At 35.2% G+C, this 13,533-nt stretch overlaps 1 protein-coding gene across 9 annotated transcripts in view; it reads left to right on the top strand.

Moving 5' to 3' along the window:
• Nucleotides 1-13,533, top strand: part of LOC100648358 (rap guanine nucleotide exchange factor 2) — a 250,571-nt gene that overhangs the window by 147,553 nt on the left and 89,485 nt on the right. The gene's annotated exons all lie outside the window — the stretch shown is intronic.

Genomic DNA, 13,533 nt, shown 5'->3' with positions numbered 1-13,533 from the left:
AAATATATTATTATCCAATAATCATTGAGATTACTTGAAATCTTCGATGTGTTAATCGCGAAAAAGAAGTTGGCACATCATCGTTAAAAATGCATCAAAATGAAAAGGTATTATCTCGTCATTATTGATTTTTAAATATACGTTCGAACGGAGTTTATAATTGAGAAGTGGGTTATCTTAATGAAGATCGTTTATTAATATTTCCGCTTCATCGGTTGTGTGTCATTGGTTTATTACTTTTTAAGAATTGAAGATAACGGAATTGTGGTTTAATAGCAATCGTAAAAAAGAAGATACTTATTGATTAAAATATTAAAGTATTTCAATGTTTGTATTGCAACAATCTAATCTCGCTTGTTAGAGCGTTATTTAGAAAATCGACAAATTAAAAAATTTGGAACCGTATCGTTTTCAATTTTCTAAATTTCCAAGTTATCAAATTTCGAAATATCTCAATTTCAGAACGTTCGCCATTTTCAAATTTCCAAATTCCGAAATATCTAAGTTTCGAAATGTACGAATTTTCAAGTTTCGAAATATCCAAATTTTCAACTACATAAATTTTGAATTTTTTATTTTCAAACTTTTGAATCTTCAAATATTCACATCTTTATTTTTACGTTTCGAAACTTAAAAAATTTCAAACGTTTGAAATTCTTCAATATAATTCTCAAATTATTAAATACCGAAATATTCGATCTTATAAACTTCGATATTTCCAATGTCAAAATTTCCAAACACAATTTCTCACAGTAACAAAGAAATATTTCCAAGCATCTTCCAAAAGTTTCTTACTTGAATACAGCTTGGGCAATTCATAAGATAGTGTATACAACAGGACGTATCCAACAGGAACAGAATTGGGTCACGCGAAGGGAAGAGTCGTGTTTTTACGATCGGCTCTATAGTTTGCAAGCATTGTTGGGGGAGGTGATCGATGGTTTTCGTTTCGCGTTTTGCCCAGTTACGGGAAAGCTAATGGCTGACAGAGGGAGATAGGCCAACATGTTTGGATGTTTAGATCGAGAGAATTTCTTCCAAACTGGATTGGCGCGATTCCAATTGAAAAAAACGTTGACGGTAGGATAGCAGAGTTGCAACTCGCGCGGAAAGTGTGATCGATTCGCATTAAAACGATTGCCATTGGTTGGAATGGCTCATATCTCTGCTATTCTGTGGTAAAACTTCTACCGAAATGAAATTGAATTCGAACGATTGAAACAGTGTCGAGCCTGGCTTGCACATGGTTCTCTTGAATCTTTCGATCTTTCGCGTGTCGCGATAACTATTCATAAATTTTCTTCCAATCGATTTTTGTCCACTATCTGTCATCGAAAGTTGATTTAGTGATTAACAAATATGCGTCTGCTTAATTCCTGCAAATGAATAAATTGGGAAATAGATTGTTCGTGCGGCAACGAAAAATTGAAAGGTGTCCTTTTATCGAATGTAGAACTTAGTGGAATTGAATTGAATGATTTTTTGATGTGAAACTTTTCACGATTTTATTGATAGATTTATCTACGTTTACAGCAAAATTAAAATTATGTATGTGACAATTATTTTATCATAAAATGCCAACAAAAGAATAATAGAATAAATGAAGTATAGAAGAGTAGAGAAATCTTCATACTCTTTTTTCCTGGAAATTTATCTGGATAAAAAGCGAGGGAATATTTTCAAAATAATATTTTAACAAGAAGCAATTATTTGCGACTATTGTTTGATTTTTTAGCGGGATTTGGTTAACTGCTAAAGCTAAGTCCTGATTCACTTTGTCGTTGCCGAGTGACGGCCATAGTATATTCAATTTCCATTCTAGAAAGTTTTACCGGGTGGAACTCGGTGACAGATGGAAATCGTTGTTGAGACGAAATTGAAATCGAGTGGCAATACCATTAGAAATGGGCTGGCGATACTTTGAGACTGCACATTGAATTGTCTCTCTTACCACTTCGCGAGCGATCTACCCGATACTCCCATCCCTCTGCAAAAGTTTCGTTCGTTCGTTTTGCAGACGCTCCTTTGTCTAGACGCTTCTCACTTTCTTTATTTCACTTCGAATCCCGGTGAGATTATTTTATCGAAATTGCATTTATCGAGATGTCACGTCGATGAAACTAGTTCATAAATATTTTTAAATGTCTTTCTGTACACTGAAAAAATTTTACTTAATCTTAACATTTTCGTTTTTCTTTTTATCTTGTATCTATTCTCGAATCGTATTAAGTGAATTTTATCGAAATTGAAAGTATAGGAAATTACTATATCGACGAAGATGATGAAGAATGATTTGTAAATATTTTCAAATAATACTTTAAACTAAACAATATCTTCGATTTAACCTTTATTGTATATCTTTTACATATCTTTTTTTTTATTTCGTCGTACGTGTTTCGTATTTCACGAAGAACGGCGCAAAATGTTCCATGCGACATGTATTCTGTATGTCCACGATAAAAAGAATTTAAAAAATTTCTTTTTCACCGGTGGAAAAATTTTACGTATTTTTTAATTATTGAAATTTTATTCGAGACGCTTTGTACGCCCGACGCGCGCGAAAGGCTTGATGTCCTTATTGAAATGCAAGGAAATTTCACTGCGAAACTACGAGATCGTTCTTTTATGTAAATAACATAGAATTCTTCCTAAAGTGTCGAAGTTTATATTACCTGTTTGAAACTTTTCGGAAGAAAATTTCTTTAAGCGATAACGCTTTCTAAATATCTCTTTATGGACAACTAAGTTTCACATTTCTACAAATTTAATAGTTTACTGTTGAATTGATGAAAAACTGAAAAAAGAACATAATTCAACGAATATAGTTTCTTTTAAAATGAAAAATTTTAAGAAAAACGAGAACTATCTTGGTTACTCTAAACGTACATACATATAAAAATTTATTACGATAAGAATATTAGTGATTTAATTCTCTTACCTTCAATTTACAGTAGATATAAATACAAAATGTCCGTAAACTAACTTAGAACCCGTATAACTATAAATACCGAACTGCCAAGAGATTTATGTTCAGTTTATGCGCCATGATAAAGCGTAAACTGCTGAAGTATCCTGAATATCGTAAAGATAAAAGCAAAATTAAAAAAGATTACAATGCGCTAAGTCAAAACAACCCTTGTGCCGCTTTATATATTTTTATCGCTTCATTCTTCGACATGCGTAACGAACAAAATTTTTCCATAATCCCAACTTTTAATATAAATACGCATATAATTTTTAAAGTGATCGTAATTTTTTAATTCTCTGATTATTGAATTATGATTATTATCGTACTAATAAGTTTTTCATTTTTTCTAGATATTAAATCGCATCAACAATTTCTTAATGCTACAAATATCACTCTTACATTCTTTGATCTATTGTTCCAAATTACTTTATACGTAGAGCTAATAGAGGAACATAAAAGTAACATAAGCGTACCTGGGTAATGATAAAGAAAGACAAAAGGATAAGATACAATGGGATGCTCGTAAAAGGGTTAATAACATATTCCGGAGAAGCGAGGAAAATAGGGAAAAGAAAGATGGAAGGGCAAAGAACGGAAGCGGTGGCTATCGGTAAACTACAGGTCGCAAGAGAGAAAAGACGAGCTTTATAGCTTCTGAGAACGCCTGGCGAACTTTCGAGTGGAGATTTTCAGCGGTTTATAATCGAGAAAGGAAAAGGTAATCCCGTTTTTCTTCTTAACGCGACTGAACAGCCGGGTTAACGGGAAAGATAAAGTTGGTGAATTTCACCGTTAGTCGACTCTTTCTTCATCAATTCGCAACTCTCCCATCGTCTCGCCACTCTTCGTCCCTTATATTTCCATTCTTCGTGCATTACGTATTTTCTTCTGTCGCGTTCTCACGCCACCGAGTCATTTTTTTCTTAACCGAAAGCTTGAACAATCTACTAGACTGTCGTGGAACGAGTTTAAGAAGAAAGCTGTCCAGGCTTTTACGAGCTTGTCCGTCTGTCAATTTTCCTTTACCGTGAGTTGAGGCGCGTTGATCAAACGTCCGTGGAGACGTTGTTGATCGTGGAAGGTGATTCAGAATTATGTTGAACGACGTAAAGGCACGGGAGAGACTCGTGAAAAGATTTTTAATAAGTTAAGAATATATTGAATTCGTGTTTTTAAATTATGAGAATACACAGCTCGAAATATTATAATTAAAGAATGGTCCATCGTGTCATTTTAAATTTCGTGTATCGAATACCCATTTTTTCAATTTTTATATTACGTATATTTCGAATATTCAAGTATTTCAATTTTTTACCTTTTAAATTTGTTCATTCCAAAATTTCCAATTTCCACGTTTCTAAAATTCCAGATGCAAATAATTTCGCGTAGGTTAACATCTGAATAACATCTGAAACCTTAAATTTTACTATTTGTTTTATCCCTCGTGTCTATATATTTTTTGTTCAATGATTTCCATAAAGCAGATTTTTATTATAATATCGTAAATACTATGACCACGATAATTATTTCAAATAATATATTTTAAGTAATATATTTTGTTTCATTATTAGAGGAGATTTTTCAAAATCTCTTAAATACAGAGTGAGAAGTGTCTTATTTCAAACAGATACGTGAATCTAATATAGAGTTAAAAATCGAGCCACTTGTTACATATCACGAGATCTCTGATTTTTCGTGTTTGTAGAACATGAAATATTTATATTTAAGTAATATCGATATAGATTTGTAAATTTTGTAGTGTTATAGGAGTTTTGAATTTCTATGAATTTTAGATAGACGTTGAAACGTGTATTTACTTGTTGGATATATGTCTGCGATGATTGTTTAATATTTAAGACATATCATACTTGATACGCATATTTCTTTTTGTTCAATTGTATAATAAATTTCAAAGTATTTAATGTTTGTTGATTAACTTGTTCTTCGTATCTCATGCTGATATCGTGTATAATAAAGCTACTAGGGAAGATTGTACCAGTTTGCATGGATTATATTAATATCCTGACTAAAAATATCACCGTGTTTTATCTTATTATAGACATCGTATTTACCATAGAAGGTAGTGTACGCGATTTATGTTATATCAGCAAGGTATTATGCTGGGCATAATAATAATATAAAAATTGTTATGGATGGAAGTAATATTACTATATTATCTTGAAATTACGTATATCTACATGTTTTAAAATATACAAAAGAAATTTTAGCCATTTCAATCAAATATTTATACAATAACGATCACTATAAATCACAAAATCTTGTTATTCAGATTTTCTTTCGTTCCTAGATCTTCCATCTACAGATTTTTGACTTTCTTAAATTTTTAAATTTTCAAATTTTCAAGTTAAAAAATTGTCAAGTATTTGTTTCAATACTTCTATTTTCTTATCGCCCTATGTTCGAATGTTCGATCCTCCAAGCTTCCACGAATTCTATTATTTCCGATGCAAATAATTCCTCGTACATTAACATTTCAACATCTTCCTAACCCTATTTCGAACTTCCATATTGTCCTCACCCCTTCAAACATTCGCCAAAAATATTCTCGTAGAATACAAACAGATCAATCTGACCAACCAGAACCTTATCCCTTCTAAACCCATCATTTTCCCCTACGAATCATCTCTTACCACCAATCCCTCCAACACGCAAGAATACATGCTGCATAGTTCTCGTTAAACTTGCGTGGCTTCCTGCACTTTCAGCATCGAATCGACGAAACACAACGACGACAATCGTTTCGCAACGTTGGCTGATCGTCGATGCCTGAGGTGCGTTGAACCCTGTTTCATGTCCTGTTGGTTGCATCTTCTCTGTGGGCCACGCTGTGGGAACTGACAGGCTTTCTCAATGAACAGGGACTCCCAAGGCGAGCCAGGGTCGTTCTCTCACGATTCACGTAGTGTGTGCCGTAGTGTGCACGCGCGTCGAACCCGAACGTTTCCGTCGATTCGGTCACTTTCACTCGAAGCTTCGCGTTTCGTCCGGCCGTATGTCGCGTTCGCGGTTAAGCTTTGCGTTTCTGAAAATTTCGCAGATGAACAAGAAGCTGGAATGCGTTTCTCAATTTGCAGCTGGAGGTCGAGCATCGAGCGCAAGCGATTTGTTAGAGCAGATGATGGGACGATTCCGTACGTTGATGTTCAAGAACATTTGTCTTTCACTTAATAACAAGCCTCCGAGAAGATTATGCTGCAATGTGTATTTAAAATCCTGATCGCACGAGTGGGTATCCAGTAGTTAGGATTCTTGCGAAATTCGAAGAAATTACGGTCGCGTGAGGTTCTGTAAGATCGATGTGTTTGAGAGTTTTATTTCGTGATCTTTGGAATGCACGGTTTTTTTGTACAAGAGTTAATCTTCAAGTAACATTGACGACTCATAGGTGACTATCACTATAGTTTGAAGTAGATTTAACCCTTTAACAATGATCACAAAACTCTAGAAATCTAATATGTTTAATTAATCTGAAATATCCTTAACAGAACTACTTCAAAACCAATTCTGTATAGTACGACACATTTAATTATTATCTAATAATTCTAACTCCCTCTAACTAAACTAACTCAAACTACTTCAAATCCTATTATACGAGTTCGAGAACTCCTCAAACAAGAAAACTATATCTACAATGTGATAAAATACCATAAATTAAATTGTCTAATTATTCTAGCTAACCATCCTTAACAAACCATCTGAAGCAACTTCAAACTGAATTACACATAATTGCTCAAAAACTCCTCAAACAGGAAAACGTGTATTTGCAACGTGGTAATACATCCGATAATCTAATTATTCTAGCTAACTATCTCTAACAAACGATCGCAAGAAATTTCAAACTCTCAAACCCATAATCATACAAAACGCTCTCAAACCCTCTTAAAGGTTCTCAAATGCTCTCAAAATTCAATATACCTCTATAAACCTGGTGTTCGCAATTATCATCCGACAATCACTGTACCGCCAATTTTCCGCAACTTCTTCTTATTACCTCCGCGTGCAAACTCGCATTACCTCTCATCTTCTCGGAGCGTCCTTTGCGCGAGGAAACGATCGAACACCGCGTCTTGGAAGCTCGAGGCCCAACATCGAAGGATAAATCATCCATGGCAGCGACCGCGATAGAGCAAGAAACGCATTAGGCAGAGGGATCTAATATTAGAGCAGCAGACCGCCAGATCCTCGCGGAGGGTCTCGACGTGAAACATCATCTCGTCCCTTTTCTCGTCCACGAGACGTTTCCTCGTCTGCGTGGCCCTTGCCCTCCACAATCTTCTCTCTCTCTCCCCCCCTCTCTCTCTTTCTCTTTATTCCAACATTGCTGCCTTCGAAACGTGACGACGGAATTTGCGCGTTTAGAATTACGATGTTGTTCTGCATAGAGAAACAAGATTGTGTGAACTATAGGATGTAGATGGAATGGTTTTGTGTCTGTTTCTGGTCGAGGAAGAATCGTGAAAATGAAATATCAGAGTAGCGCATGCACGTGTGGCATAATCGATTCTGGAGAGACTTTCCGGTTCGGCCTCGCGCGCCTTGTGTTTCTCGATAAGTTAGGATGGTTAGAGGAGATTTGCTTCAATCGTTTGTTAATTTTCTTTGGTGAGCTCGCGGAATTGTTATTATTAATTAAGCAAGTTTGTTGGTAGAAGACCAAATAAAAATGTAAATTTTTTAGGATTCCTATAGAATATTATTAATTACTCGACTGTTTAGTAAAGTATCTTTCTTTTTATTATCTAGTTAATATTGTTTGAGTTGAAGCCATTTGTTGGTAAACTTGCGAAACTGTTATATCAGATTTATTTGATATAAGTAAAAAAAGTAAATTTTCGATGACAATAAAATATATAAAATTTCTATAAAAATTTACAAATTGGTTATTTTCATTGTTTTAATAATTCTAACGTTAAAAAAAGAGGCGATAATTTATGAAACGATCCAAAAATTTCTTAGCAAGTAAACTATATAACGACATAACGCGTCAAGTAACGAAACACCTATTAAAAGAGGAAGAAATATGGACGATAAAATTTTGTAGGTCGCGTTGGTGACGCGTTCTGTTTTATCAAACCACCCTGCAAATAGGTCGCTATTTTATGGGCGGGACATCAAAGATGGGAAAGTAGGCTCAAAGACACGTACGTGTTTTACTCGCTTTGAGATGTTCCTTCATAGCTTCAATAATAAATCGTCATTTGATATAATTTTCATTAAACTCGCTTCTTTTAACGAAATATGTTATTTGCGTTTGATTTGTTGGAAAAGACACGAGATATAAGTATACATTTTGTAGGTCGTAGAGAAATTCTACTTTTCTTATACCTTCGAGTGTGTAATTCACGATGAAATTAGGACAAATGCCTTTACGTCGAAGAACATTCTCAACTTGGTGTATCAACTCGAAATGGAGTTAAGATAATTTACCAACGGTAATCTTCTCCTCTGTTTCTTATACAAATAAGTTCCATTACTTCTCTTAATATTTCTGCACCAGAAACTCAGGTAAATAACACTTTTTATCACGGAATGGGAAATTTTACGCGAAACAGAGAATTTTCAATATTTGCTCGACTTTCATAGAAATTGTTTTACCGCTAACCTAGGATCGCTATGGAAAGGAACTTTCCATATAAGTAATACGAGTACATTGTATTTCTCTGAATAGGTCTGAACAAAATCTCTTAATTGTTCCGCTATCATAATATTTCTACACTTTTTTTTATCGAACTTTAAGTTTTGAATAGAAAAGGCACAAAATTATAGAAGTAACTCCTATCAAAGGATCATTGCAGAATTAGCTTCTACGTTAATCTAACTTAAATCAAGATATTAATAAAATATTAATTGCATATGTTCGAAATCTTAATTGATAGCAATAGACTTATCCATTATCAATTTTAACTAACCAAACTATCAGTCCGATAAATTTGTATTTACAAACTCAGAAGTTTCCATCAAAGAATCATCGCATCGCTAGCTTCTACGATAACCTCATCTAAATTAAAACGTAAATAATAATTACGTTATCTTCGTTAACATCGAAAACTCTCCAAAATCTCTCAATGACGTCTATCAAATTTTCCACAATAAATCAATCTTCAAATGGAACAGATATAAACTTCCACAAACAAGCTTCATCTTATATCATCAGAAAGCCATCGTCCACATTAAGTCGAAGCTCCACTAGGATTCTCACCTTGACGATGGATCTAATTTTCCGCTCGGCGACACCTCTTCATCCGATCTTCGTCTCGCGAAAGGACGTCGAACCTTAGTCGTAGTATTTTGCCAACAGAAAACGACGCTAGCCATTCGAGTGGTCTTATGTGTCTAACAAAGACGATAGAGAGAAGAGTAAAACGAGAGAGTGGCGGCGGCCGGATCGATGCGTTTTCCTGGCCACTTCAGGACTCATTCGGCCACATAATTTGTCGATGCAGACAGGAGTCAGAGCAGAGACTGCGATCGACCGATTCAGAGATGCATAGGAAGTGCATACACCACAGTGGTCACCATGTAAAGCCATAAAGCTGGTTGCCGCCCTCGTTTAACCAGCTTTCCACTGTGCTAAGCGTATGAAACGAGCCTTTGTCGGCCTGCAAATCAATATACAGGGTGTCACAAAATATGTAAGGGTTATTAGGGTCGGTTCTAGACATCAAAGAGGTGAAAAAAGTTCGTATGCAAGAATGTCGTTTGAGACTTATTTTTCGAGTTACAGACAACAGTGCTTTGTGGTAAAGACATCGGTGTCGATGAGTTAGCTGATAAATTCGTCTTTTTATTTTATTCACGCTATATGTTTCTAATCTATATTGGGAAAAAGCTATATAATTTTAATTTTGAAGAAACATCTTTCGATAGGTCCTTATGTGAATAAGGTAAAAAGTAATAAGTTGGAGCAAGAGAATTTTGAAAAGATATTTTTACCTTTTTTGTATGTTTCTCGTTGTTCTATCTAGAAACCGAATAGCTTCCTGATCTCGACTGTCATATTAGAATGAGACAGAGAAAGTACTACTATAGTCTGAAAAATAAGCCTCAAAAGACATTCGTGTACACAAATTTCCTTCATTGTTGTGATATCTAGAACATACGTATTTTGAGACACCCTGTATATTCTCTCTCTGTCTCTCCTTTATTCTTCCGTTGCTCACTCTTTTCACCATTTTCTGTCCTTGTCTAGCCACCCATAGAACAAGATTCTACCTCTCGTTAACGGAAACGCGCGTATCGTAATTCAGAACGTGGACCATAAATACGAATGCGCGCGGCCAGCAATGCGTTCAACGTCCGTCTACGTCCTCGTGAATTTCCAGCTTCGTACATGCAGCAATGCACATGTAGCAACGATTCAAACAATTCCGTGGTAACGTTCGGCGTGTGTAAATTCGAGTGGAAAATCGCCTTTGACACCGACGCGTTCCATTTCGAAACGTAACACAAGGCGCATCTTCAAGAGTGATAGAGAACTTGGCGAGTGCTATGAAAGTCGATAAATGATATAAAGTAATAGAAATTTTTGAGCGAACAGTCGTTGGACATCGAAATTGAACATTCTAGTATTCTTTGAGAATTGGTGGTTTAGAATTTAGAAGATAGCTGCAGGTGATCCTGTTTGATTATTTGAAGCCACCTTTTAATTGGTTCGAGTAGTTCTTACATCCTTGTGGGAAAATTTCAGGACAGCTATTATATTCGTTTCAGAACTAGGACAAATTAGGTAGAAAGCTGTTTCAGTTAAGATATTAACAATTTTATTGAAATTTTATTAATTTAGTGAAAATACAACAATAATTTAAAGTTCATAATTTCTATACATCGCATAACATACAGTTGTATTTGTCTCGTTGATTGTCTTCTCAAGGTATTGTGTTTTAAAATATTTTTGACGATTGTTATGTAAATGATCTAATCAGTGGAATTATTTCCCTATAAATCGTGTTACAAATAAATTGCAAACGCGTTAATGCTTATGCCATTAATTTCCAGAATTCAAATTTGAATAAAAACTCGCGTCAAATACAAATGTTCTTTTCTCGGAAGCAAAGTTCACTCTGTAGGACAGGGTGACTGGACCAAATTCGGTGAACTAATCTGTGCTTAAGAGAACTCGCTGAATTTCATCGTGTGAATAGTAAAATCTCATTCCCACCCTAAAAATCACACAATAGCTGTTGAAAATGAACCTGGGAGGAAGCTGCACTTTTACCAAGGATTATCACAAATTGCTATTCTGTCTTCTCAGTCTACATGTCGTCCTTGCAAGCTCGTTTATTTGCAACCTTGATCGATATTCCTTCTCACGTGACTTAGGCGCGAACTCGCACCCTAAGATCCTCGAAAACAATACGAGGATCGAAAAACAGAGATTCTGCGAGTTTGTCTTTCGGCCAGAGGTGGATAGATAAAAGAGCACCGAGGCAAAAGCTTATGGGAATGGCGCTCGTTAGCAGAACCTGCGAGAGAAAGTCGCAGGATCGTTGGGATTAGGACAGGAAGCAACAATAACTGGGGTTTGTTGTCCTTGCACGGCAAGGATTCTCTCTTGATTGGCCTTTTTTGCGTCTATCCGCTGTTCTAACTTCTTCTTCTTACTCTTTCGTTTATTAGTTTAACGACTGGTCTTCTTGTCACAGTGACTACGTTCGCAATTTTCTTCAATCTTCGCGGCTTCTTTGTCATTTCATTGTAAGAATAGTTAACTGCGAGCAACGTCGAAGCATCGTTAACGACTGTACCAGTTGTTGGCCGATTGTTTCTCGCAAAACAATCTCAACTACGAATATTTTACGCTCCACTTAGAAGATCGAGTGTTTGTTGGTGTATTCTCCTCGAGAAGTACGTACCATAGAAAGTTCTCGTGTTTTTAGTAATATTCGATGAAGCAACGTGTTTCAAGATCCGATAAGGTTCTCTTTCAACTTCTTTAAGCTTGTGTTAATTGCTATGAAAATTTGATTGTCTCGTTTCTAAGATAATTGACCGAGTAATCTTATATGCCTGCTCGTTTATTAAAGGCTTCCTGCTCGTTGAATACATAAATGAATTCATATCATTTTCGTTTTATGGTATCTTCTGATAAGCTTGGCTTAGTATAATAAATTAAAAGTCACGGAAGAAACAAGTAATGAGTTTGTTGCATGGATTTACGTAACTGTTTGCGTAAGTAAGAGCACAATGGTGTCCTTATTGATTTTCTTGGTACGGTCGTTAGAATGAGGCATTAGGATAATGAAAGTCTATTTGAAAGAATCCTCTGTTTATAACATATTTTGTATGGAGCATCCAAATGAACTCTTTTTTCTCTGATGCTTCTAGCAAAGATGAAAAGAAATTGGGATCGGACTTGAAGGCAATGTATTTTTGTTCGAAATCGTTCGAGCGGTTTTCCATTCATCGATGTAGCATCTCGACTCTCGCTATCTCTTTGCCCATCTCTTTAAAAAATTGTTTCGTCGATGTATCAGATTTAATATAGTGCTCGATATTATTTGCGTAGGTTGCACCTACTGATTTTTCACGTCCTTAAAATCCAATTTGCCTGCACTTATTAAAATCGACGAAATGAGCCAATAAACGAAACCAACGTTCGTGAAATTGAGGACGAATCGGGGAAATTATTTTGTAGATTGTTATCGGGGAATGAAATCTCCATATCCGTCCATAGGAATTGCGGAAAGCAAATTGAACAAGTTTTTAAAAATATAGAAACGCAGAAATATTGAAAAATATTTTAGAAAATTTTATTTCTCAAACGCGAAAAACAAATTTCAAAACTTTATACAAAGAAATTCCTTCAAAATTCTGTTCTTCTTGAAACCTTTTCTCAATTTATAATTTTATCATCGATCAAATTTCCTGATTTTTCGCGATACAGATTACAGAGATAATTAAATAAAGTGTTAAAAGATGTAAAATTTAATCTAGATGTTTGTTCAACTTTTTATAAAAGCAACAAAAAAAGTATTAGACAGATTCGCGAAATTTCGCTACAGAATTCACTTCAAGCTCTCTCCAAAGAAATTCGTCCAAGATTAAAGTTTTCGTCAGTTTATAAATTTAAATATCCATTAAAGAAGAATTCATATGGCTTTTTGGAAGTTATAAAAATCGAATTGGATAGTCTTGTTACCAATATAAATTCCAATATCCACTAAAGAAATCTTCAAATCGAAACTTACGACGTATAAAACTTGGATATTTATTCAACTTTTATTCCTTATAACGGTGCACAGTGGTTAGAAAAGGATACAAAACTCTCAAGGCTGAAGCGGCTCCAACTTTCAAGGTCCACTCGATATAGGTTTTTCTCGTTTCCTCAGTGAGGAAGCTGCATTTTTATCATTTCCCTGTTACATCGTTGCATAATACCCAGCTGTATCGTGAAAGGGTAATTACCGAGGTAACGGAACCTTCATTTCTGTGGGGAAACTTCAGACTAGCGTCGTGTAGAGGTATTATAAGTCGGGATCCGGACGATGATCGTCATCGGTACGTTATCGCCGATATTACGACGGTTCTACATGGCGAAAAAGATA

This window comes from Bombus terrestris, chromosome 4 (assembly GCF_910591885.1).
Source record: "Bombus terrestris chromosome 4, iyBomTerr1.2, whole genome shotgun sequence".
NCBI lineage: Eukaryota > Metazoa > Arthropoda > Insecta > Hymenoptera > Apidae > Bombus > Bombus terrestris.
The sequence above is the reverse complement of the archived record's forward strand: the minus strand, read 5'-3'. Positions and strand labels throughout refer to the sequence as shown.